The sequence below is a fragment of the Thunnus albacares genome, chromosome 5, assembly GCF_914725855.1.
Source record: "Thunnus albacares chromosome 5, fThuAlb1.1, whole genome shotgun sequence".
NCBI lineage: Eukaryota > Metazoa > Chordata > Actinopteri > Scombriformes > Scombridae > Thunnus > Thunnus albacares.
Genome location: NC_058110.1, coordinates 15,270,650 through 15,295,816, shown reverse-complemented (window position 1 = coordinate 15,295,816; position 25,167 = coordinate 15,270,650). Strand labels below are relative to the sequence as shown.

Here is a 25,167-nt window from a genome sequence, read left to right as displayed (position 1 = left end):
TCCATAATTATTTGGCTGTCTGAAATGTGGTTCTGATCTGTAGTGATGCTGAAAGGTGAAGAAAGCCAAGAAAGTTATCTGAGCCAAAAATGCTCAGTTTGTCCACCATTAATCGACACCAGAATACCTCAGACTACTACAGCGGGCCAGAGTGATACAGAGAACTTTGGCAGGCAAAGTGCTCATCAGGTTTCATACTGCAGTTGAAAGTTGATGTTTCCACCTTTTACTCCCCTTAAATGTGTCTCTTGCACTTTAAACTGTCCTCTCTCGATCCATTTCTGAAATTCTTTAGGCTTCGCTGTGTATTTAGCACCAAATCATGGCTCTATTCTGGGATGTTTTTGAGGGCAGAAAGGACAGGAGAGTAAGTGGTCATCTCAAGTGGATATTTTTCGTGTTTTCATGAAAAATTCCACATCTTCTCATGAGGTGGCTTTCGGTGGGGAAAAAAGAGATATATTTCAGGACAGGTCCTAGGAAAAATAATTAATAGACCTTTGAAGTGTGAAAGGCCATCCTAATGCAATTATAGAGTCTTTGTGAAGTGTCAGGATTTTGGAATTATAAAATCACTCTGGATTGGCAGCAGTAATTATTGTGGGTGAAAGAGACATTCTCTCACACCTTTGCTGATAGAGCCCAACTCTTTCCACTCTGTGTGAGGGTTTTCTAGTTTTATATACTGGTGTTTCACTAAAGGCTTTGTAGTTTTGAATGAGTTATGCAATGTGTGCCTTTATTCACAAAATGTATAGTAGGATGTAGCCTCATAAAAACATACTTCTGTCACAGGTGTACACATACTGTAAAGGTCAAGCTTTGTTCACATTATCTTTGACATGATCAGCTCTTTTATGTGTCTTTTTCCTATTTGTGACTTTACAGTCTATGATATTGTAAGACTGTCAAAAAAAATGGTAGATTTATGCTCATTAGTTTATTGACTGGGTGGACCAGCAACACATTTACAATGTGTTCTTTTGTTAAAGTTTAACTGTGGCATCTGTTCTCTCATTTCTGTTGACTAGTCTCTTAGTCACTGGTACAAAAACAATGGCTTCCTGATTAATTACATTAAACTTCCATGCAATCTCATTGTTTTGACAGCGTTTCGTTTTGACAGCGTTTCTATTTTATTTGTAGATTGGAAAAGTGACTCCTACCAGACGAGCACTCTGCCAAACAAGTTTACTGGTAGAGGGGAAGAAACAATAGAAAACAACAAAAGAATTGTGGAAGAAAAGGTTTGAGTTAGAATAAAGAGAAAATGGCCAGTGAGAGCGAAGAAATAAATAGGAAAGGAAATAAATTAATCTGAAGCAAGTTTGGACTAAAACATTGTGCTTGGACCAGATAAAGAAAGATCACATTAATGACAACACCACAAATTTATAAAACCATCTGAAACATCATCACAAAATATGGTATGAAGAAGCAACATGAACAAGCTCTCATATATACACAAGGAGTTTACAAATTCATTGCAATAGTTTTATTTAAAAAATGGTTTTCCCAAGCCGGGTAACAGAAGACGGTCATCTTAACACTGCACAAGAAAACTGTGATTCAAATTTTATCCAGAATCGTTCAGCAAAAAGAAATCAATCTGGATGTTGTGTCCTTTCCAATAAGCTGCTGTGAAAAAGGTGGACTGTAACTGTAAGAGAGGTTACAATAAAGTTGCACAGTTGGTATCCGCATCGCAGTAGAGAATAATTGCTCTGCCTGTGGTACAGTAACAGGACGGTCTTTATTGGACCTTTCAGTAGCATGGCCTTGATAGGCTTTGTGGAATAATAATGAGTGCATCTGTTGTTCACACACAGACAGCCAGGTGATGTTTAGGTTTTTGTATAATAGTCGGGCAAGTGATTCCATTAGCATCCATGATGGGTCTCCTGGGGTTATTTAGGACAGAAAACCTGTATACTGTTTCTGCCTGTTTCCCCCCCTTTTTTTAATGAGCTTGATGTCTGTTGCACCGTGATGTAACACAGAGGCTCTTTTACTATTCTGATCCAAAGGTCCATGTGCTCAGTTTGACTGAGGCAAGCTAACCAGGCCTGATAAAAGTGGCATTAAACCATCAGACTTCTCCCCTCACACAGCACCCACGTCCACATCGTACAAATTACTGCTCAATTTGGCTGCAATCATGCTCTTAACATGGAGCTGGTTTGGAGAGGAGCTTTTCTAATTATGGGCAATCTGTAAAAGATTGTTGTTGTGATTACAGCACAGACATATGCCCCAGTGCAGAGTACATACAAACTAGACACCAGCAAGCTAAAAGCCCATAAGAGACCCTGGTTACTGCTTTACCTCTGGCAGTTTGTTGTGAAATTCATGTCGATATAGTGTGTAATAATTGTCATGATATGATAGCTAAGGAAAAAACCAACAGAGCTAGAATCCAAAAATAAGCTTTATCAATCAACACTGATTTGGACTTTGTATTTCTGTTTTTGAGGTTTTGGTATGACGTAATGATGGAAAAACGGTCAAACTCGCTTGTAAACATATGGCACAAAAAGGCACTGTGTGATTCTTTATCAGGGGTGCAATGATTAAACTTGGACACATTTCCTTTCAGCAATCGTATCAAGAAGAGAAGAGACAAGATCAAGAAATCCTAATTATAATTACAAAATTACACAGGGTACAACAAGGGCATCCAGTCTGATGCTGATAATTACAGACATAAAGGGCAAATAAGAAATACGGCATTATGAGAAACTCACTTTTGTCACTCCGCGGCCTTTTCTATGGATGACTGTGTGTGTGTGTGTGTCTATGCGTCATGTTTGTGTTCTGTTGCTTCAGCTTTCAGTGCTCTGATCAAGAGAGGTTGAGTTGATACCACTGCGCCTTTCAAAAAAGACTTTGGCTCCATCTCGCCTTAGAAAAACTCCTCATCCACCCAAACCGCCACACGTGCCCTTTTCCTGTCTCTGTTTATTACACAGCCATGATCCTCTTACGAAGGCTTCCTCTCCAGTGGAATACCATATGTTTCTAGTTAAGCCCAATTTCTTTTTCTCATCATTCAAGACAAGCATTTGCCAAGCCAAAAGCGTTGAGAAAGCCCCACTTCTGCCATTCTTTTTTTTTTATTTCCCCCCCAACAAGTCTGAGAATATTTCAGAATTTTAAATTAATTTACAGCCACAATAGAAGAGCTCAGCATTTTAATAGCATTGTTAGTAATTTTAAGTTAATTCAGTAACCTTTGAAATAGAGTTCAGGCAGCCACTAAATTGTGGTTGCTGTTGACGAACACAGAGGTCACACAGAGGGTTTCAGCTTATTCATCAAAGGATTAGTGGTATGTGGTAGTATCATTTAGGAATTGCCATTTTTTTTAGCCAATGGCACTCAAAAATGGTCACTGAGACACCGTGGAAAACATAAAAAAACAATTACTAACTTGGTTTAGATTATTTTTATAGCTTCAACTTCTTCACATACCATCTCTAAAGGGAAACTGTTATGTTCAGAATTAAGCAAAAGTCCCTTTTGAAATCACCAAAAGTGTCTTTTCGGAAGCTTTCAGAGGTACATTATACAACGCAGGTAATTCCAGAGCACGGCAGGAGATGTAAATTGAATTGTGAATCAACCACAGCAGTTCTACCAAAATATTACAGAATTCCTCTAGCATGCGATGTATTATTTTGTTTCTATAAGGAGAACTCATCCAGATACACTGTTGAACACTGAACAGGAACGCAGCTTGTCATTAGTAACAGAGAACCATCTGCGTTATTCCAACTACGCTTTTTAACTCCTACAACACCAGCCAGTTAATTTCCTACTCTGTGTTTTTATCCTTTTTCACCCATTAATGCTTTACAACCAACAACAAGAAATAAGTGGTTTCCTTCATAATGTATTCAACACTATGAGAGTATGGCTGTGGTGTCACCTCCTTTTTAGTGTGAATTTCCCCCCCCACATTAAATGTAAGCTGTTATAGGGCCCAAAGGAGCTCAGTAGTCTATTTTCCAATGATGTTGTCAGCCATGTGGCTTACACCCCTGAGAGGTGAAGGTAATCAGCCTTTTCATCTCCAGAGGAGGGGCAATGTCGAGGTCCTGGCTGACTCCATATTTTCCTCAGTCATCCTCACAGTGTCTGAGCAAAGCTTCACTCTTTCTCGACTGAATCTTTTATACTTGTGTGGACCTGTCTCTCTCTAATCGTGCATCAAGGTGTTTTTCATGATTTTCCCTTTAAATGCTTTTTGAAATAAGTGTGTGTGTGTTTGGATGTTTACCGCTCAGAGACCATATTTAAGAGAAATGTTGGACTGTTTAGTTCTCCCAAGATTAACACAACCAAAGCTGAATAAAATAGCTTGAAGATGGGTCTTTGAAGTTTGTCATTTAATAAATATTTGTTATGAGCATGAATTAAATTCAAGCATAAACTAATTTCAGTCCATGGGTCACTCTTATTTACCAGTCTCATTATGTCCTGGGGTCTCTGATAAACATCAGTGGCAATTTATATAAATATGTATAAAAATGTCAACATCCTATGGGTATAATCAGATGTACCAAACTACTGAAGAATGAAAGCTCTTAATTTATGTTGTGAATACTGTGCATGAATGTGTTAATGTTGTTTTGTTGTGGATGAACAGGAATCAGCACTTTGACATAAAATCAAAACCCAATTTTAAGGAAAAGATCAAAACTAAATTCCCTCATTAAAGAACAAATTTCCTGTAAGGCTTTGAAATCACTTTTCTTCAGAGAGCACATCCCCGTTTGCATTTCTTTTGTGTAGGTGTTGAAACAATTGCTCTCTTCTGTGCACCTCCCTAAAATAGCAGACGTACAGGTCTTGTAAGAAAATTAGTCAATTTAATTTACTTGAGTAATGAAAATGTCATGCACCATTTAATAAAACTGCAAGAAAAAAGTCTGCGTTTCACACGTTGGAGATAGCTAGGGCTCCATGGATTTGAAAGTTTGACAGTTGCTCCTTTTGATGTTTTCTCTGAGTTTTGTTTCTTTTTTTTTTCTTGATGTGATTTCAAATTAATCTCAACAGCTTGGATGTAAATATGAAAATGAGACTTGTTTGGTCTCCCCCTGACAACCCAGAGCACTGCTGGCTGAGGTAACCGATATCTCTTTCCCCTTTAAACTGCAAATTATTTTACGTTTATGAGTTTGTCTCATCTTCAAGGTCAAAAATGTAATTTTTGCTCTTTCAAAGGGTTATAACCTTAAAAGAGAACCTCCATCCTTGCTGATTAATGAGAGACTCCTGCATTTGATGTTTCAACGGTGACATTTTAAACTTTAAATATTTTATATGCATACCTATGAAAAAAAATGAAGATATGCATTCATGTGGAATAAACGGTATTGCAGAGAAGAAAGGCTGGGCTGGGTATCATTTTAATAGAACAGTTAGAGTGCAATGGTTTTTCTTGGTGATTTTTATTTGAGGTTTTTATGTGTGCGCAAGCTGATTTAAAGGCACACTAAATCATTGGGGATGGGGAGTAGTGGATTATGCATTTAATCAAGGAGTAGGCCTTGGGAGAGTGGCTGGCCGAGTCACCAGGGCATCAATGAGGGGTTGGCTCTAACATGGGGCCTATCCTCTTTGTTCCTTGCCATAATGGGCCATTTTCACATCATTTGTAAGGAAAAAATGGATGAATGTGCTTCTGTTCCAGCTGTGTTCCCACTGATCACTGGAATTGCGTTTAATATAGAATACTTTATATCAAATCCGTAAAGTCACTTGGCATCTGTGTGAGCAAGCTCTTACAGTAAAATTTTTGCTTTTAGTGCAACACGTAATTGTTGCTGATTTATTGTGCAGGTGTTTTACTTTGTGCTGTCATTTACTTGGATAAAAGTCTGTATTCACAGTTACTTTCATAATGAGTCAGTTAAAGCTCAGATACTATCCAAAATGGTGTGCATGCAGCATACTCGGTTCTGTTTGTACTTCATTGGGTGTCTACATAGGCGAACATGTACATACATGTGCAGATGGCATATACAGTTGATGCCACCCATTACGGTTATGCAGATATGGATTATTTGAGTTTTTTGTCAGTTTTATCGTGGACAGAATAATTACTAAACAAAACATTTGCTGGTCACGTTTTCATGGATGTTAAGACTTGCTCTCCTTTCTGTTTCATATCCCCACAAATTTAACACTTTTTAAATTTAAGGTGTTGTTAACCATTCTTTGTTAGCTGTTTATAATTTTAGTTGTTGGTGGGACTGTGCAAACAATTTTAAGATGGGATGTGATTGATATTTGTCTTCTCTGTAACTCTGTAGTCCGCTCCTTGTCTCTGCTTAAGGCTAGCGGCTCAAGGCTACATTAGCCGCTTTATTAGCATAACACACCCAAATCTGTACAGTCGAGTGAATAGAGTCAAGTCGCCTTGTGAATAATGTTGGCGCCCGGTTTTGACAAGGAAGAATGCGTGGAATGAGAAATACCATATCTCTGGTTCTGCTGCATCGATTTTTATGTATGTAATTTTAAACTGTCCATCCAGATTCTGACAGTGTTATAGGAGAGCGATGCCGAATTGATGGAGAACTCCTTTAAGGGGACTGCAAATATGATAATCTGACCAAGAGGCCACTTTGCGTTTTGTAAAGATACTCTTTTTTTAATTGCTGAAATATAATTATGAAATTGGACACAATCCAAAAAGCATCAAATAGTATAATATCAAGGGGCAAGATTTCGGTGTGTAATTCAAATTTTCTATATTTAAATGATCTTTTGTACTTTCCTCTTGTCAAACTGACCATGCATAGTGAAGGCTTTGTGAATTGCACCGTAGAGTTTCCACATATTTGCAGTGTCTGTCTTGGTTGTGTCACCAACCTTATCACAGCTCCCACAGTGTTCTCCATGAAATTGAAGTACTCTGTCAGTGGTTTTGTCTTTAGACATGGATTGACTGGTGACGTCATGTAAAATATTTCAATGCAGTGATACTGTACATTTTGAAGTAAGGGTGTATGCATGTAGAAAACGTGGATTTTTGGCTTAAACCACATTTAAGTGTTATATTTAATATGAGTGCCCTGTCAGCCTCAGGCAAGTCAGCGTCTGTCTCCAAGATCTTCCCATTACCACCGGTTCTTTGAAAATTAATATGTGTGCTTAATGCTTGATGACTTGCTTTCCTACTGGCCAGCAAAGCTTAATGTTTAATTTAAAAGCCACAGTGTGCTTTGTATGTCAGAGCTGTGCAACTGTCTCGGGTCTTAATCAGGCTGGCAGCTCACAAATCAAGGATGAATTTAGAAAGCAAATGGAAAGTAATGGAAACACTAGCATTTAAGGTGCCAAATTCATTATTTTAATATGTGGTAGAAACTACACATGTGTATGGATATTCCTCTCATTATCAGTTGTGTACAGTTGCTCTGTGACAGCTGTGCATGGGGTTGCATGTATATATAGAAGGAGTACAGCCTTCCTGTGCTCATTCAGCATTGTGTCCTAGAGTTGGTTGTCATTTATTCAAGACAGTGATTATGTTTTTTTTCCTTCAAAACATTAATTTGGTCAATTATGCAGCTTAATTTCTGTATAACATCTCAAAGCCACCTCCAGTGTTCTTGGTTGTGTAGTTAGACAGGTGAAATATTTACCCAAAGTAGGATTTAAATAGAGACATGTTTTCTATAAGGGCATGGTTTGTTTTCTCCTCCTATTTGCTCCTGTGGGGGATTAATACTGTCAATCACATTGACTGGCACCTCTCAAATCACACCCTTGCAGCAAAGTGGCTGATTTTGTCAGGGAGAGAATGGCGTTATCGGTAGAACCTTGTTTGGAGACTCACAAAACCGCTAAACCCGCAATTCATGGGAGATCTGTTTACAATCTGCACCGGCCATTGACTGCTAAACAGCCCGCGCAGATCCATCCTGGGCAACTCCGAGGAGGAGAGGAGCAGAGCAATTACATCCTCAAACAGCAATCTGAGGCTAGGTCGGCATGCAAACAGACATCAAGTACACACACAAACACTGACAGATTCAGACACAAGCAATACGTTTGCTCAAGACTTTGTAGAGTCTTGTTAAGCTTTGGGTATGAATATGTTTGGCCTATCCAGCGTTGCACATGTACAGTAGTACAGTCATTTTGCTGACATGGAGGTCTGAGTATGTAATTTTACCTTCCCTGATTGAGAAGCAGCATAGAAAACCCAAATCCTGCATGTATTATAGCTGAAATACAACAAAACCTGTCACCAAACACTTTTCATGTCAAGAGCTCAGATGTTCGGGATCATTGAAGATTAAAGAACATGAGGAGAAGATTTTCATTCAAAAAACAAACTCCATAGATAAGGTTTGTAATTTGATGCTAAAACACTGGCAACACATGACAAGCTTCCTTCGTCATTTGGCCCAGATGCAAGTCAAATGTTCCATGCCCCACCAATGCTAAACCTGGCAAGTTATTGCTGCACATGATCAAATCTGACTGAGTCTTAGCTTTAGTTTCTGACATTGATACACTGTCACATTACACGTCAAACAGTTTCAGGGGTGGTCAATCGCTGACATTTGCTGTACTGAGATCCTCTGTCACCTTCGGCATTCAGATTTTTTCAGAAGCTCAAAATATCACATAATGTAAAGTGGCAAAATTAATTCTTGAAATGTCATCCACAGTGAAATAAGTACAGTACAGTTTTCTGAAAGTTGGCTATTTGTTAGAGTGAAATCAAGAAGCATTTCTAAAATATGGTTCTACAGGCGGATTTTTCAAGCAATCATTAATGGTATGTTCACTAAAGAAGTGAGATATATCTATATTTTTTTCCTATGGGTACATAACATTCATACTCTTATTACAAAATCAAAATTTGGTTAAAACTTTTCCATAGACCACAAGATACAGCAAACATTTGCAGATGACAACCTGACAACATACGCTGCAAATGTTCTCAAGAAGTTTTGTACAAATTACTATTTTGAGCCATGACAGCAAAAATACCAATTACCAACCGTACCGCTTGTTTTATAGTTTTGAGCAAGAAGGGAGATGTAAGCAGGCCTTTCCACTGAGCCAGTGTAAATCCACAGACTGACACAACTGGCATCGAGAATATATAACACAAAGATATTACAATTACACTTTAGATTATCAGAGCCATGACACATTTATGTCCCTGGCAAAACAACTTCTCTGATACTTCCAAATCTGGATCCAAATGCTGTTCTTTGAACTAACATTGAGCCAAGTGGGAGGTTTGTCTGTCTTACAAAGCAAGGTTAAAAGCTATAAAGATATCACAAGAAGATTAAAAGCATTAGAGGAGATGTCAGTGGATCATTTTATTCCACCCACCACACTGCTAGTCAGCATCTTTTTTTTTGGTTGTTGTTAAAGGACATATGGCCTTTTAATCCAAAGAGGCTGATTGTTGTTTTTATGGCCCCGGAAGTGTTTCTCGATTGGGGCGCACTAAATCATCGCTCTGTTCAATGCTGTATAAAATGGCTAAAGGTTGTCCAATGGGGAACATATAGTACACGCGCTTTCCTTTGCAGACAAAGCAGATTCTCCGGTCTGGCTGTGTGGCACTAACTATTCCATTCAATGAACGTTAAATAAAAACCTATCGAAAATATAGCATCACTGAATTTATGCTGAGATCGGCTCCAACTCCCCCACGACCCTCTAGAGGATAAGCGGTAAAGAAAATGGATGAATGGATGGATGGATGAATTTACGCTATTAGTGTACCAAGATCCTGCATAAGACAAATAAGTCAGTTAAATACATCATCAGCCAAAAGTTTGGACACACTTTCTATTTGAAGCGATATGTCACAATCGGTGTCAGTCACGCTTTACGATTCTTCAAATGTAAGACCTCTTGTGTATAGTGCCTTGGGCGTTAAAGCTTGAGGATGATGCAAACAGCTAAGTATATTGCTTCATCCATTAAAGGATTTTAATAGTTGAGTTACATTATTGATTTTATTTTTACAGTGATAAATATATCAATGATTGAAGGTTTTCCACGTCAAGGATGAATTGCATTAGTCTGGCTTTTTGAAGAGTTGAGATAGAGAGAGGATGTGTGAAAGCCATTAAACCTGTATACATGACACTTAATGTGGACATTACAACTGTGCTAGTGCAGCCTTTTCACAGTATTGTTTTGAAAAGCGGTAATGAGTAGTAATCAGAATAAGGAACTAGGTGTATCCTGAGGCTGAACATATTTGATGTGTTATTCTATATATAGTGTTCCCCTAAAACGTAATGGACCAATTGAACATACTGTACATATTCAGATCTGTAATATATATATGATAATAATTTGATTTACTTTATGCTAAATTGAGCTTAAGCAAAACATTTGTGTTTTTAATAGAATTTATTTATCAGACGAATTGCAGAGGAGGACACTGGTTAAGCATACACTATCATCATATGATGCACTTTACAGCGAGAAAACTAATAAACGAACAAGAATAAATTAATCTAACTATGTGCATGTAAGAATTTTTATCTGAATTTTGGTATTTAGGAGATTCGGAGTGAATGATGATATGTGACAATCAGTCACAGCAATTAGTGTTACTGTTAAGAAGCCTTTTTGTTTTCTCTCACCCATACAGAATGTCACAAATAAATCCTCACTTGCATTTGCATATTAATTGGATCTGAGACGTCAAGCATCTTTCATTAAGCAAAATGATCTGCATATTTGGAGACATAAAATAGTTTATTTCAATGTGGGAAAAGAAGTCATTGAAAATTGACCGCATATGGGATGTAAACTTTGGCTGAGCCATTAACCCTTTACCCCCCTGCCAGTAGATTGAACACAAAGCAACAACAGGCTGATTAACAATGAGATGATGTTTCTCAGACTGAAACAATGCTTAGCTAAAGGAGCATATCAAATCCTTATTATGGAGTATTATTTGTGTTATATGTATTTTCAACATGGTGACATTTTCTAAATTGATGAAATTGATGAGAGAATTAAACAGTTGCGGATAACTTAACAATACGGTAGACTGCAGTGTTGCTATTTTAGATAATTATGAATAAAGTTTTACTTGTGGAATGAAACAGACAATCTGTGCACAGCGCAACATGAAAATCATGACTGTACCAAAAATACTGTACTGATCAGCAATTTCACAAAGTCAGAAATGTGTAATATTTTTTAAGTTGGGAAATTCTGTTATTGCATAAATTATACTCTTATTTGAATCAGCAGTTTTGTTTATCTTCTTTTCGGATTAGGCCCTTAGGGAACCCAACCCCCTGATTATCAAAATCCCTTGTGTCATCTGCAGTTGTCTTTCAAAGTTATTCTCAATAGCTCCAATTCTGCTCTGCTAATTACTACAACAACCAACTTCCCTTGAAAGCATCATTTGAACATATTGTCCTATTGTCTTTAGATTGTGTACTTCCAGTGATAAAATTCTCTCTCTCTCTTAGTGTGCTCTGTTCTTCAAAAGTACATAAAATCCCAGGACAATAAGAAATGCCAAACAAAGTGGACAAGGGGGGGAAAGATGTTGTTTGTCTGAAATCTTTGTGTGTCAGACACAACCACGCTTTGTTTGCTGCGTCTGTTGGCCATTCTAAAGGGAAAAGTGACATTGGTTGGTTCGATACGATTAAGGCGCGGAGGCTGGTAATGGAAAGGCTGTGTATCGCGGGGTCTACATAGTTAGGGGCTAGACTTGTGAATAATTTGATTAGGTTGCAGGGGAATATATCTGGAGGATTATGTAAATGGCGGTGCCCCCATGCAGAATTCTTTTGAACTCTTCAGAACTCACATCTGCCGGGGTCGACAGCTAGACAGGACGGCTGCCTTCTTGTAGCCTGATTCCTCAGTGTTGGAGGAAGGTGTTTAAAGGTCATTTTGAGTACAAACAGACTTGTCCTGAAAGACCTCTCTATTCTAAAGAACTTCAATTTATTTTTTGTTGATGCCCATGCAATTATCATTTTCTTTGAGTCAACAATAGCTGAGCTTAGGACAATTATTGCTGTATACTAATTAGCCAGACTGTGTGTGCGTGTGTGTCACCAGTAACCTCTTGCAAGTACTGTATATGTACACACTGGAATAGCTTTGACCTGTTTACAGTATATTTAAGGTTATATCTGCCTCTCCCTCTCTGCCTTCTGATTATGAGATTTTTTCCCCCAAGCCTTATTTGGTGTATTTCTGGGTGGGGATATGTTTGTGTTGAGCACTATGGCAACCAAAGTCAAGGTGACCAAGAGCATGTTGCACACATTAGATTACCAGAATAGAGGCAGGAGACAATGCAGTCACCACAAAATAGCATTTATCTGCAGCCTGATTGTAGGGATTTCAGAGACCATCCCTGGGCTGGCTGTGGATTTATTGTCTCGGTGAGTTTGACCACTCTTAGCTGTATGAAAGCAAAGGGACCTCTGCTTGTACAGTGACTTCTCTATATACTGTGTGCCTTGTCACATACTCTACAAACACCTTAACAACAGAGGACTGGAGGATATTTTGGCTTTAAATAGGCAGCAGTTGTTAAGTTGAAGCCAATTGTTTCACTTGAGTATTTTTTAATCATATAAGTAGTATTCGAGAAGCCTTGTTGAAGTTTCCTCAAGAAAATATTATCCTTATTTGTTTTGTTGAGAGTCGGATAGAGTATAACAATGTTATCACTTCAACTGTACCATAATTCATATCTTATTTGACAGGCGATTGAATTCCATTTACAGTAACTACATTATACTGTGCTGGGGGTGTTCTGGGCTTATTTGATCATTCTCCAAAAAAGCTAAAATACTCTAACATTAGCAGCTGGTTGAAAATCTGGCAGGCTCATAGTAGCACATGTTAAGTAACTCTGGCAACTTATGCTTGCTCGTGCACTGCGGCTGCAAGTGTATGCTCGGGCCTTCAGAGATGAAGTGTTTGGGACTGCGCTGCAGAAACTGAGGCAGTAGTGCCAGCACAGTAAAAACTTAATCACTTTGGCAGGCCGTGTAGTTGTGGGATTCAGTCTCACTCAACAAAACATGAAAAAGAAAACAAGCTGATTTTACAGTGCTTAACCTCTTAGTTTATTGAAACTTCCTTCCACATGTGAACCCCCATACTGTGATGGATATGTGAAATATGGGGAATGTCTGACTTGGTGCTTATGTGTGCTCTCTGTGCTCTCAGTTAGTTTCCCCTCTAAGAAAAGCTGAAGTCCTGAAATATTGACTGAAAATAAGCCTGACAAAACCTCCCACTTCCCCTCTTTGAGAATGTTTTTTTTTTATTCCCAGGAATGTATGCAGGGCAGTAAGCGGTTGCTTCACCAACAGGAAGGATGATACAAGGACATACTGTAATTATGTTCAAAGATACAGATTCAGCCCAGTTTTTACTTGTAAACTTGAGCAATCAGTTTTGGAATCTAACAGAATCCTCTTTTGTGGTTGTCATGTGCTATTGAAAGAGTCTGCTTTGCCCCGGCTTGTGACCACTTGTTGAAGGGGTTGGGAGTGATTTAGGGAGGGCAGCTGGATAACAGAGATTTTATTTATCTATTCTGAGAGCCCTTTATTTTTACAAGCAGTTCTCAGCTTGCAGTTGCTGCTTTCATGACTTTGTGGCAGATTTTATGAATTTTGTGAAATGAGCATGACTAAAGGGAGGAACAGCTGAGAGGACGAATGTGTGGAAAACAGTGAAGAAAACGGAAAATGTTAGAGATGTTAACCAGAGGGCAATCTGGACCTCTGGAAGTGCTAAAGTGCTAAATGCTGATTTCCTCTGGCTCTTTTAAAAGAGAAGGAAGGGAGGGTAAAACATTTCATAAAGGTCAGGGACTGGAACATGGGAAATGTGTAAATGTTTTCTAACTTCACATAGGTTGGATTCAGCATATCAATATTTTTTTTCATGTTATGATTGAAATATTTTGATAAAGTAGATGACTTTTCCAAGAGTCCATGACATAAGAGCCAACATAAATAGAAACTTTTTCTTAACCGGCAATGGTTACTCATCATTGTTTCTCGTGGCTTTATGAAACCACTCCAGGCATCTGAATATGTGATTGTTCTGTGCCGCTACGTGTGTGAAGATAGATATGGAGGCATTATTACCCAGGAGAGGTCAAAGGTCAAGCATTAAGCAAGCTGCCTGCTTGGATCCCTGCATCCGAGATTTCACTCTGTTGGCCCGTGAAATACTCTTGTGTCTTGTCTAAATAATCAAGGAGTCCTTCAGCGTACAAATTTCAAAACTGATAAATAAACACAAGAGACCGAGATTAAGTGGAAGTATCACTGTAAGGGGCCCACAGTGCCAATGTGAAGATTTTTTCTCTTAATTATAGATCAACAGAGTGGTGTTTACAGGGCCTTGCTCAGGAACAGGAATACCCTGTTGGTCTCATGCTGTTACCTTTAGTTCATTTTCTTCGTTTCATAACAATGTTGTTTGACCTTCTACATAGGAACAGTTTGTTTTAACCTCATTCCTTTAAAAATGCAGGAAAACAATGGAACAGGCAAGGGTAGGAAGTCACATCTCATCATATCAAAAACAGATTAGAAACTGAAGAAAAGGCCAAAAAACATGAATACATGGAAACAAAGGCAGCGGCAAAGAAAAGCTTAAAAGCACTTTGGGTTTTTTTTGTTTTTTTTTTCACAGTATGTGTCTGACAGAAATTGTTTTGTTCCTGGATCCACTTCTTACTGTATGAGCTAATGTGCTTAAATACAGTATGTGGTAATACAGGTTGAAACACATTTACACATTTCTATGTATTTTTGCCTGGATATGTACATAAGCACATTGTGATTTATGGAATTTACACACTCATTACAATAAACATTGTTATTATCATCATTATTATTATTTGTACTAGTAGTAGTAGTAGTTGTTGTTGTTGTCGTAGTAGAAGTGGTAGTAGTAGAATTAGTAGTATTTCACAGTCCTTAAAGTATAACTTCACCCCCAGATCTGAGCCTAATTCCACCTGCTGCATCATTTTGAGAAATGCTAAAAAGTGGGCAAGGGGCTGAGAGGGGGGGAGGAGGGGTCGTGGATGTTTGAGGCAAGAGGGCAGGAGTTGCTCTGTGGCAGAAAAGTATGATAATAATAATAATGATAATAATGATAATTAGAGGAAGACAGACAGTGCGAGAACATTTAAACAAGCCAGAAGTCACTTTTAAATAAACCTGTCTGTGTTTAACTTGGTTTATTTTCACATGAAGACAGTTTTAGCTTAAAGAGCTAACATCAGCACTGACCTGCTGGAGGAAAACCCTCCGTCTGTTACTGTCCGCTGCGGACCAGAGCTGCAGTCCGCTCCTGCTCTGCGGTGACTGAACCTGTCCAGTAACGGTGGAGCTCCGGTTACACCGTGACTTAACGTGCTGTTTGCTAAAAGCTAAAGCTAAAACTGTCTTGATCAACGTATATTTGAAGATGAGCGTGGGTGGGCTGCTCAGTTTCACAGACTCTCACATTCAAGGGTGGGGGCTGAGGGAGGTGGGCGTTAACATTCTACCATTTATATACATTTCATGACGTAGAGAACTCCCAAACGGTCGACTCTACGTCAGCATTTACCTCGCCTTTTCAGGGCTGATTTTACAGCAGATGACAAGTTGAGCCATTTTCAACTTGAGATATGCTGATTTTTATACGTTTGGTGTCAATGTCAATATTAACATGTGTTTCATCACAGTAGTCATCTAATTTAGTTTATAGCTCAAAAAACACATTTAAGTGTGCAGTACCTCTTTAAGCTCTTTTATCTGATCAAGCCGCCATTCTCTGAAGGTTCCTGGCTCGCCTCCTCTTAGAATCTTTAAAGAGGGACAAAGTTAGAGTGAGCATTATCACACAAACTCAAAATAACCCCAGAATTCAGACAATGCCTTATACGGTAATGAATCCACAATGGGAAGTAAGTGAACAAAAAAATTTATTGACAGGCCTGTGTTCCTTTGTATCCAGGCACAGGACAACATAACCCAAGATAGAGATTGTTGGCCACAGGCTTTACTTTAAGAACCATTAAAACAGGTTTTACATATGTTAAGATGGGTTTAGTTGTGTTAATGTAGGTAAAACTGAGTGGGACATATGTCATTGCCTGAGGCTTATCGAAGCGCATCACCTGTCTGAGAAATAACTTCCCACGTAATTGGCAGAGAAGCAGAAGTATTGAACTTTTTCCTCCACAAGTCTCTCATATATTAGGATATTACGGTTTGAAATTGCTCCCTACTCATATGATTGTTTAGCTAAAGAACAGTAATTACAATAACGTGTTAGTCTAAAACAAGACAAATTAGTTCAACAACTAAACTACATTTTAATTGTGAATTGTGAACAAATGGTCTATTTTTGGATCCAGAAAAAAACTGCCTGTCTGTTCCACAACATGCCTCACATGTGTTTTGTTCTATTTTGGACTGGTTTCTGTCCTTGAAAAGGACAAGAAAACTGACAGTCTGTGGGTGTGTGCATGTGTGTGTTTGTGTGGCAGTTGGATAGGGTGGGGTGTATGGCGTCACAAGTGCTCCAGTTTAGGAAAAGTGACACTTTGCCTTGAAAGACTCTTCGGGCCAGTCAGATAAGGAATTTAGTGGCTTTATCACAAATGCCACTATTTAATTTAAATGGGTGAGGCACTTAGGATCTGGCACCGGTCTTTCAGTCTAGTGATAAATTTGCAAGAAAGTGGAAAAGATTGGAGCCTGAGAGCAGATTAGCAGGATACAAATATAGAAGTGACATTATAGTGGGTATTAGTCAGGTGCTCCTCTGAACAAGTGGCTGGTTCCTGATAGGCCTGAGAATGGGGCCTGACTACAGGCTGTGGTTTTTTTTTCTCTCTTTTAAAAGAAACACCTTAAAGCGCCTACATGTAATATTTTGTAGTGCTCAATATATCCTTATCAAATTAGCTATGATTGCTTTGTGCAATGGCTGTCAACATATGAGGCCACTGCATTGTAAACTGGTTAATTCTTTGTTTTGATTTCTGTGTCATTATTCCATTTGTTCCTGGATACAAGTTGGCAGAAAATATGTAGGAGCCTCAGCCAAAAAAGAAACAGGACTCACATTGAATTACTCTATTTGTTTGTACAGAAACAAGCACACAGGCAATACAGATGTAGTAGCTGCCATTATAACGTCTCAGAACCAAAGCTGTTGTTTTCAAATAGCTTGTTTTATTGGACCATTAGTCCAAAACCTACTGTGAAGACAATCAATTTACTCACATCAAACTAGTCAATGTTGCCATTTTCACTTGAAAAATAACTGAAACAATTAATCGTACACTTTTTTACAATAAACATTGTTGATAAATGAATCAACTAATCATTTCAGAGCTAAATCTATTGTCAGATTCTCTATCGTCATGTGGTTTCTGTCACAAACAATAGTGGAAGTGAGAGATGGGTGTGTCATTAGCATTAGACAAGAAACTCACAACTGAGCCTCCACCCCAACCAACCAATAGGAGTCACTACTGCATTGACAAGTGCATGATCCCATGCAGACCTCCCACCAGAATACATTGCTAGTTGCACCAGGGGCTCTGTGGTCATGGACAGGTGCTTCTTTACTTCTGTGCCACCTGGGAACCTACTTGTCCACTTTTATGGCTTGTCTGTGTTCTAGCTAACTGGCATAATACAAGACTGAAAAGCCCTGTTAATTTCACCCAGTCTAGCCCATCACAATATGGACAAATGTAAAACAATGTTTAATTGATATTGCTTCTTTTGCAGTATTCAAAATATGGATGCAACTAACCATTATTTTCATTATCAATGTATCTGTCAATCTATCTATCTGTTTGTGTATCTATTAGTTAACTGATTGGTTGGTCTAATAGATGCCTGAAGGTCTTCAGTTTACAGTGAAAAACAGAAAAGCCACAAATCATCACGTGTTATAAGCTGGAATCAGCAAATAATTAGCATTTTTGCTTGATGACTTAAATGATTACTCAATAATAGGGGTGTAACGGTACACAGAATTCATGGTTCAGTATGTACCTCGGTTTTGGGATTACGGTTTGGTACATTATCGGTACTGCAGGAAAAAAAGAAAGGTAGAAAATAACATTTTTGTCCAAAACTATTACTGAAACAGTTTAGTTGTGCCGCAGTGGAAACTATTATGAAAACAGTTCAGTTTAGTTGTGCACCAGTGGAAACTATTACTAAAACAGTTTAGTCGTGCTGCAGTGGAAACTATTACTGAAACAGTCTAGTTGCTGCAGTGGAGAAGGACAACAACCTCTCTGTTTCAGGACACCAGCTGACAGCTGTTTATGATATTTTATGGCCGCTCAGAACTGGTTCTTACGATGTGTTGTCCATTGTCGGACAACACATCGAAATCAAATGTGTTTATAGTTGTTCCGAACGGCTTCACTCAAAGGTGGAGTGAAAAGCATCGTGGAGAAGAGAGGGGGCGGGGGAAACCTGATATTACTTAAATATGGGGATAACACTGCATATTTTAGTAATAGCGTTGCACTCCGTCAGTGTCATGGGAGGATGATCCAGCTCGGGTCTCTTGTTTGTCATTCTGATGGCAGCGACACTATATGAGCATGGGTAAACTGGCTAACTTGGCTAAGCTGGCCAAACATCCAGTACCGAACGGTTTGGGACAAATACACGTACCGTTACACCCCTACTCAATTATCAAAATTATTGTTCATTAATTTTCTGTCCTCTGACTATCTGACTAACCATTTTAGGTCTAATTCTAAGCAAGTTTTTCAGAGATTTCACGTTTTAGGTGACACATTTTAAAGCCACTATTTGAAATTCCACCCAAGTTGGTATTTTAACACTTGTTTATAGCTAATACGTTCTCATCTAAACAGCAGTGTGCTCTGCAGGACTCATCGGAGGTGTGATTATGGTCTAAAACATGCTAACATTGTGCTTGCTAATTTTCAAATGTAAAAGAGAAAAGGATTTTAATGCCTAGATATAGGAAAGTAACTGAAATTTAGATTTCTTCACTCAGTGTACATAAAGAGTTATTTGTGGAACTTTGCATTATGAACTGTAATTACTTTACTACAAGCTGTCTATTTATATACACATACCTTTCATTTGACTTAAAGCAGCAAGTTCACACCTGTTTTAGGGTGTTGTTGAAAGGCATTTTGAGATATAGTGGAAAATGCTAACTGAAGTAGATGAATAAAGTTAATAAAATTGATAAAATATTGATGATACTGTATGATACTCCAACTATTACATACAGTAATAGTTGGAGTACTGATGGGTGGGAGTTTTCTTGCAACTACACAGCAACACCAATTTCCCTGTTTCTCTTGTCTTTTCTCTCATTCTCTCAGTCAGCCAAAATGCTCCTTAATTTTTATCTTTATTTTCCTCAGATTCACTAACATACATTTCTATCTTGTTACTAAACCTTTGTTTTTTCCCATTTGTCTCCCCCTCCCTCTCTTCCTCTCTCCCTTCCTTTTTTTTTTTTTTGCAACAGTTGGTGTGTGTTCGTGTTGGCAGCGCTCCATAGGCTGTTTGATGTGGTTTCCAGAAGTCCTGAACTGCAGTCCCTGGCCACTCTTTCTGTCATCGGTAGACCTGCTGTCTCTTTAGCCTCCATTGACTCCTTTTAACCTCTTCCTACCTTCCTCACATTGAAGCAGCTGCTTTCCTTCCCGCTGCACATTTCTGCATGGAAATGATCTGATTCCCATTATTTAGTAGTAAACTGGGTTTCGCTGTGGGCTGCATACACAAACGTACCCTTGCAAATACAGTTTGCTCTCTAGTCAAGCGTACGCTACATTGTCGAACATCTTTGTTCCAGGCTCCATTCCAGGCACTGAAGAAAAATTAAAGAAGGCTACTATTTCCCTGTTGTAAATATAAATTAGCGAAGGCTAAATTTATGATTCGCTTTAAGTCATGAGCCACCCCAGACTTGTATTTTTTCCCTCCCAATAATATGTAAAACTAGATCAAAGTTAATGAGCTCTGTTGAACCCATTTCTACCAGCGACCTCTACACACTGTAATTTGAGTGATAGAAGAAGGGGGGAGGTAGAGCCTGCAAGATAGTAGCTTCAAAGAGGGCCTTGTAGAGGACAGTCAGTGACCCTATATGGGCGCCTTTCCTGCATATACCAGCACGTTTAAAGGGAAACTGATAGGCAGGTGAAATATCTGCCACTTACAGAAAAGAGGCAGGGAGGACAGACAGGACAGAATGGATATGGATTGGGTCACAAGGCTGACGAGGCCTTCCTAAGGAAATGAATATTCCTTGCAAAGTACACTTGGTGACACTTCAGGTCTAAGGACAAAACACAAGAGCAAAGGAAATTCATTCCTCACTTTTATGTGGCATACAAAAGCACTGGATCATAGTTTTTTCATCACATACTCTAACACTTTACATGCTATATTAGGCTGTTTATGGCGACATTACTACAAAGTATGCTGTGTTGTTCCGACACCATTTATTGTATGATGATGATTTGCAGAGTCAAGCAACAAATGTAGAAAAATCATTCTTCAATCTCTTCAATCTTCACGTTTGAAAATGAGAAAAGAAGCGATTAATCAATCATCTTTTTTCATGCTCTGAAGTGTATTTGTATCCACTTTCACCCTACCAGCGGAGATACATATTATTATCGGGTGGACTTCCACTTTGTATCAGATGAAGGCGTTGCGGTGGAGGCAGAGCTAAACATGCCCAGGGGGCTGGAGTGAAACCAGTGTCTCATTTTCAGGGGCAAACAAACACATACAGGGAGCAGACATGGCTGTCACATCTCCCTTAGCTTCCCTGTCACCCCCGAGGGCAGTGGGCAGGGGCAACCTCTGTGCTGTGGTGATGCCACGAAAATCTGCATCATGCAGGGACAGAAACGCACGACCAGACACACACATTTACAGTACATGGACAGAAATGCACAAGCATATGCTGAGTCTGTTGAAGGTGCTGTACAAACCCTCTCAAATACAGCAAAAAACAATCTTGTTAAATCTTACTATTCCTCTTAAGATCACCAGTTTGACCTTCCAAGCTGAAAAGCAGCAGATTTAGTCCACAAACCTGGCTCCATTTTTAACTTTCCCAGATTGATCAGTGATTGTGCTGGCGCCGAGCAGCTGTATAGCTTTACATCAGCGAGGAGGAGGTTTAGCGGTTTTCAATAGTATTTCAGGATATCCTTGCTGCTGCTGCTGCAGTTTTTGGCAGACTAACAGCTGCCACCAGCATTAGTGTACAAGCAGACACTTCTTAATGTTCCCCAGCCCTGGCCTCATGTGTCACATGGACTCGATCCAGCCTTACCCAATTGCCATCCACATTGGCTGGATTGGTTGAAAGCAGTGTGAGACCAGCAATTTACAATATGATTGAGGCTATCCACTCATTTTGGTTTAAGGTTAGTAACAATAATGTCACCAGCCCTGACGTTTTGGTGGCCTGTGTTTGCCCACAGAAGACAAACAGAGTAGAGACACCTTTCTAATTATGTACTTTTTATTATCACAGTTGAAAAGTGATTTATTACTTTTTTTTTATAACAGTCTCTGGACCAAGGGAAATTAGTTACATAGCCCTGTTGCTTATAATTTGACAACACTGCCTTGAATTCACTGAGATGTAAAATTAATTCTTGCAGTTGTTTTCAATGGGACTTTCATGTTTGCCTTGCTCACTGTTAAAAATCTGAGAAAAATACAAATGATTGGGCTTGGCTCAGTAACTTCATTGTGCAGGGAAAAGAAAGCCAAACATGGCCGGGGTTCAGTGATTTTAGGTCTTTTGAGGGTTTGTGTGTCAGGATTTATGTATTTAATTACACACTCATTCTATTAATGTAAGTGGAGAAAAAAGGGAAACGGATAAAAAGCCCCATCAAGCCTATAAGCTTGTAGTTTCCCTCTTACTGAAAGTTGGCTACCACTGCTGTTTAGCTCCCCTTGAACTGGGCTAATACTTGTCTATTCCGATTAGGATTAGTATGTGAAGCATGGGCTCAGGGACCCGGGACTCGTAATCTAATAAATCAAGATAAAAAACTCTGAGATTGGTTTACAGAGGGCTCGGATTTACTATTGGCCATCTCAGAGAAACAGGGATTAACACAGCATTTGGTGCTGTAGCCACACACCCCCAATTCTGTTCATAAGGCGAGGCAGACCGAGGCAATGAGCAGGGAGGGAAGAAGACTTAGTGGGAGGGAGTGGAGGAGAAGGGCTGGCTTGGGCTTTATATTGTCTAACAGACAGCAAGTTAAACTCGCAGTGACAAGGTCAGGTTAGTCCTTGTACAAAAGGCTTTGTTCCATAGGCAGATTAAAGGTCTCTTTGACAGTTTTTACACTTTTGGATCATGTTGAACATGTTAGGAGTTAATCCTGTCTATGAGGAGAAGAAGCCCTGTTGTCACATGGTGCAGGGAATGGTGAGCATACTGTGTTCAACAAAAAGAGCTGCACAAAAAAATAACAATATTTCCTCTGCTCCATTGATCAATGAATGAAAAGAAGGCACTTGCACATTTTATCCCGTTATTTTCTGGGTTTTTCTTTTAAAAAAAGTACAGTGGATGCTAGTGAGTGTTACAGAGGAGAAAATGAGCACCAGAAGAGACTTCAAAACTGCAAAACAACAATACAACTCAGGGTTACATCACTGTGTAATTTGAAGACAAGTCTCACTGACTTTTTGCAGTCAAAGATGCATTTTCCCATGCAGAATCTACAAATGAAACCGAAATGACACTGATAATTTAAGGACACTTGGTATGAGTTTGCATAATGTCTCACATTTACTGATAATGAAGCGGCTCAGAACAGTTTGTTGAGATGACACGATAAGAGAGTTGGTTTTCTGGTTTCAAGGCAAGTTGTTTAAGATCACAATTTCATAACCATTTTGTGTGAGAAACTAAGAGTTGTAATTTTTTTTTTTGGTTGTTAGCTTGCTGGTTGTCTGGCAGGATGAATTACCTAGTCTGTCTGTTTGGAGCTTTTACCTGGTCTAGGGATACTAAGCTACTCACAACCTATTATTGTCCATAATAGATACAGCTAATGGCTAGAAGTTAGTCCCTGTTTATCCCTAATGCATTACAACATTATCATTCTTTGCATTCGGTAAAAGTGTTGAGAGAATTAAATATGGTTCGGTATATATCATATCACTGAAGACTATAAAATATTTAATACACATTAGGTTTTGGCTTCCTGCTGTCTAAAGTGTATGATTTGGATCGGTATGTGCAGTATATGTTAAGGGAGCAGTGTGCAAACTGAGGACCTGTTTTCCAACTCAGCCCTGCCATGTGATATAGACGTTAAGAGTTTTGGTTTCCTTTTTCACATTTGCAGGGAGTTGATTTTGTTTACAAATGCTGTGTGGACCATCCATGTCAGTAATATTACTACTATTATTATCACCTTAAACTGAGTCAGTTAACAGAATGTTACATGTGTTTTTGAACTAATGAAGTGATTATGATGTCCAACGTCTTGCAAACACATTTGTTTAGATTAGTGATATTTGGTTGAGGCTGGTTACATTCATTTTAAATAATGATGTTAAATGTCTGGGGTAAAACAGTGACAGAGTACTACAGAGCCTTTGTTCTCTTGCCTGATAAAATGTCTAGACTTGACATATATTTTTGCCACAGAAATATGCATCTGTGGCAGTTATCTATCCGCTGCAGTTCCCTTTTCTGCTAAGCGTTTTTCTGAGAAACAAGCCAAAAATATCTCCACCTGAAATTTGAGCTCTTTTCTATTTTCTCTCTGATGACAGGGTTTCACATAAAGTTTTACATATCAAAAGTGGAATGTTCTTTCATCTGCTTGCTTGTCTTGTTAAGCAATATCAAACACAGGAAATTCTTTCTACATCCACATATAAAGGTTGAAAAATCCTAGCAACACATCCCAGCTTGGGCAAAAGAGGCCTTTTCTTTCTTTCCGAGGGAACCGTTAGCAATATCACTGGGCAATTAGCAAGGAAACGAGAGAGAAATGGAGAAGCCAATTACTTCTGCGAGTTAGCTAAAGGCCATTTTAAACTGTGTGCCCATGACATAATAATGTTTATGGTAAATATTATAGTTGGAGACAGTGAGTGCATGGCGTGAGAGGCAAGGAAAAAAAGGCATCAATCTCAGATCGAGAATAATTTATTAAGATCTGAGATGCGGCAATTACGTGGAAAGGACCAAAAAGAAAAAAAAAAGAAGAAGCCAACTCTCCAGGAACCGCATACATGATTGCAATCTTGATTAAATCCCCCTGGATCTAATGAGTTGATTTTCTGCTGTTAATATTGCATTGGCTGATGATGGATTCGTTAAGATAATGGAACGAAGCTAAAATATAAATGACTCCCTGTCAAGGAGCAGATTTTCGTCATTTTCCGTCTGACACCTCCGCCGTGGGGATTTGGTGAGGCCTTTTTGTGTTTAGAACCATCAGGATCTGGAATACTAATTGCTCATGTGTGGACGCTTCTAATGCCTCTCCTCCTCTCTACACCCCCAACCCCTCCCTATCGTCTTGGTAAATATCTCCTCCACATCTCTACACAGAAACAAAGAGACAGCATTAGCTGTCTTTCTTTAATGTTGGTTAAAGTATTTCTCTTTTTACTACACAGTACATGATATAGCAACATATTTCTGACAATATAACAGTATCAGTCCTGTTTGACACCTCCAGTTTAACTATCAAATCTCAGAGAGAGGCTAGATATTTAGAGCTATTGAATATGACGCAAAAACTGCCAACAAAAAGAAAACGTGTAAGCAATAGGCTTCTCATATCGACCTGTGCTTTTGAGATAAATTAATAATGTGGTCTCCCTTTGGTGCCTTGCAGAGCAGATGAGCCAGTCTCTCTCTGTTTTAAATGGTCTGTCACTTAGGTCAAATGGAGGAGTAAAATGTCTGATGCAAAGAATATTGATCCCATATCACACTTGAACCACAATACTACATGTATAATTTTTCTCTCAAGTGTGGCAGGAACTTAATGCAAAAAGCATTTGTAATAATCCAGAGGTACACTATAGTGTGAATATGCTGAGATAATATGCTATCATTAGT

General features: G+C 38.8%; 1 protein-coding gene across 2 annotated transcripts in view; it reads left to right on the top strand.

Annotated features, from left to right (window-relative positions):
- casz1 (castor zinc finger 1) overlaps window positions 1–25,167 on the top strand; it is a 176,772-nt gene that overhangs the window by 51,784 nt on the left and 99,821 nt on the right. The window contains exon 4 of one of the 2 annotated variants that reach the window (XM_044352870.1): window positions 19,558–19,652. The exons of the other annotated variant lie outside the window; for it this stretch is intronic. The gene's annotated coding sequence lies outside the window, so the exon portion shown is untranslated. The remainder of the gene's footprint in view (window positions 1–19,557; window positions 19,653–25,167) is intronic. 2 annotated transcript variants of the gene reach the window in all.